Source organism: Octopus bimaculoides, chromosome 5 (genome assembly GCF_001194135.2).
Source record: "Octopus bimaculoides isolate UCB-OBI-ISO-001 chromosome 5, ASM119413v2, whole genome shotgun sequence".
Classification (NCBI taxonomy): domain Eukaryota; kingdom Metazoa; phylum Mollusca; class Cephalopoda; order Octopoda; family Octopodidae; genus Octopus; species Octopus bimaculoides.
This window is the reverse complement of record NC_068985.1, coordinates 84,241,690-84,244,827: the sequence shown is the minus strand read 5'-3', so window position 1 is coordinate 84,244,827 and position 3,138 is coordinate 84,241,690.

Here is a 3,138-nt window from a genome sequence, read left to right as displayed (position 1 = left end):
ACATGCATACATATATATGTAAACATACATGTATATATATATATATATATATATGTACATACACACATATACAGGTGTACATACAGACATATCTATGTGTACATACACACATCTATAGGTGTACATGCATACACACGCAAACACATGTACACACACACGCACACATATATATCTGCGCCTGTGTTCAGGTGGGTGTATAAAATCTTATGAAAGTCATACAAGAACTACATAAAGTTTTAACAATTGCATGCAGAAACACACCTTGTGAAAAATCTCGTCTCCATTTGATGTAGCACAACATATGCAAGTCTATGTTCCAGTGTGCATGTGTATACACATGTGAACGCATGCATATGTGTGCAAAGGTGCGACTGTGTGATAATGAGTGGATTGTGAATCTTTATTTCATTTAGTCTTGTCTAGCATGGAATTATTTTGTTTCTTCAGTGTTGGTAAAATTTACCAAAACAAAAAAAGTACAAGAAATAAAAAAAATCAAAAAAATCAATCATTGGAAATTTCTGGAACTAAAATTACATTCTTCAATAGTTTAAATTTGTCTCAAAAATGTCAAAATTTTTCTTCTGCCCATCACCTGTCACCACCCATCTTATTTTTCACCTGTTTAATATAATTTTCTTCTAGTTTGCTTCTGATCGAGCAGTGTGATTACTAAATCATTGCTTATTTTTGTTTTGATGCTTTTTATGCATTTCTTCTTATTGTTATTTTCCTCCTCTTGACTTTTAAACATTTTTTTATGTATATTTTTTTATTATTTTGCTATTTAGTTGTGTTAAAAACAAAACAAAAGAAAAAAACCAACAACGAAAACAAATGAAACGACAGTGGTGACAGTAACAACAACTACAACAACAACAACCATAAAAAGAAACTTTTGTTTCAGCCTGTTTTAATCTTTCATACAACGAAAGAAATGTTAATTTTAATGGAATAAATTTAATTCAGGTAAGTGAGTAATTAGGTTATTAAAAATTATACAACACACACACACACACACACACACACATTCTCTCTCGCTCTCTAAGTCTCTCTATGTCTATCTATCTAATTCTCTCCCTCCATCTCCACCACCATCACTACTGAAATACACATTTACATACAGATAGATACATACATATTCATCTGAAACTAATGAACAAACAAGTTTGCGAATTAACTTTCCACTTTCACCTACAGTTTCATAGCTAGTAATGCATTGAATAATTATGTGTTGCTTAATGATGATAGTTAAGTGACTTATAGGTGGTAAAGTATTTGTTCCTCTCTAACGAAGACACCGTTTCTAACCCTAATTACACATAGTTAGTGACTTATTATTATTCAAATATATTGATACAACTTTCTGTTTTTGGTTGTTTTTATGCCTTTGTCTTGTGTTTCTTCTTGTTGGCTTTTGTTTATTAGTTGCTGTTGTTGCTTATCCCTCGGACAGCTGGCTCTATCTGAGTAGACCTATGGTCAAAAGTCAATGTGAGATCAATCTGAAGAAAATGTGGCTGCTATTTTTAGAAAGATGAATGACCACATATAGGCTTCACTGGCTTGTTTCGCACAAAGAAATGATTGAAGTGGTCACAAATAGTTATTTTCACCAACTATACACCACCTGAGAAGAAATGGTGTGTGGTTGATGAAAATAAAAAAGTAATACAAATTTGCTGTAGGTCAAATACTAAATGAAGGTAACTAAATTAAAGGAAAAGAAAGTTCAAACAAAACATATTTTTATCTAAATACATAGGTAAGTTCAAATAAGTCATAGAAAATCTAGGTATACCAAGGAATGTTCAAGTAAGCTGAGGTAATATCTGATAAGCCAAAGTAATATCTGATAAGCCAAAGTAATATCTGATAAGCCAAGGTAAGTTCAGGTGAGATAAGGTAAGCTAAGATAAGAACAGGTATGCCAAAGTAAGAACAGGCAACCTAAAGTAGATTTAGATAAGCCAAAGTAAGTTCAAGATAAAGAAAGCCAAGGTAAGTTCTGGTAAGATCAAGTAAGCCAAGGTTAATTCAGGTAAGATTAGTTAAGCCAAGGTAAGTTCAGTTAAACCAAGAGCAGGTAAGCCAAGGTAAGTTCAGGTAAGTCAAGGTAAGTTCAGGTAAATCAAGGTAAGTTCAGGTAAGTCAAGGTAAGATCAGGTCAGCCAAGATAAGATCAGGAAAGCCAGGTACAATCAGGTAAACCAAGGTAAATTTTAGGTGAGCTAAAATAGGTTAAACCATGGTAAATTCATGTATCACAAGTTAAGTTCAGGCAGTTCAACAGAGCTCTTTAAAAGAAAAGCTTTGTATGTGAAATAACAAAACAAAATAAGGAGGATAGAGTAAATGATACTTAGAGAAGAAGAGCAATAATGCAATATTGACTAGTTGATTGTTAAGCTAATAATAATAACGGATTCAAAATTTGTAATTAGGCAACTTTTCTTTTCTCCAATCATTTTCCCGCTTTAATTTTCCTCCTACACTTTTCTTCTGATGAAGTACTAACAGCCAAAACACCAAAACTCTCGTCTTTTTAAGTTACAGAAATACAATACTGGTTAAATGTTTTCCCTCCTGAGTAATTCTGTTTCATTTTGTCTTTCATAACACATGTATATGCGTGTGTGTGTGTGTGTGTATGCACATACATCTGTGTGTGTGTATATACAACACACATTTACATGCAGATGTGTGTGCATATGTATAGATATACAGATGTGTGTGTGTGTGTATATATATATATACACACATATATATGCAGATGTGTGTGTGTGTGTGTGTGTGTGTGTATAATATAACTTGCCAGCCCTCAGTCAAACCGTCCAACCCATGCCAGCATGGAAAGCAGACGTTAAACGACAACAATGATGAATGATGATGTTCGCACTCATACAAATATACATAGGATCACATTTACACATTGACACACCACAGCACCATATACATACATAACCAACCTACATACATACAGACACACATACATACATACATACATGTATGCCTGCATACACATACATACACACATGCATAAACACACATACACACACACACACATGTACGTTTATGTAGATGAGTGTAAGGCTGTAAGTATGTATGTATGTTATGTATATATGTCAAACAAAGAAA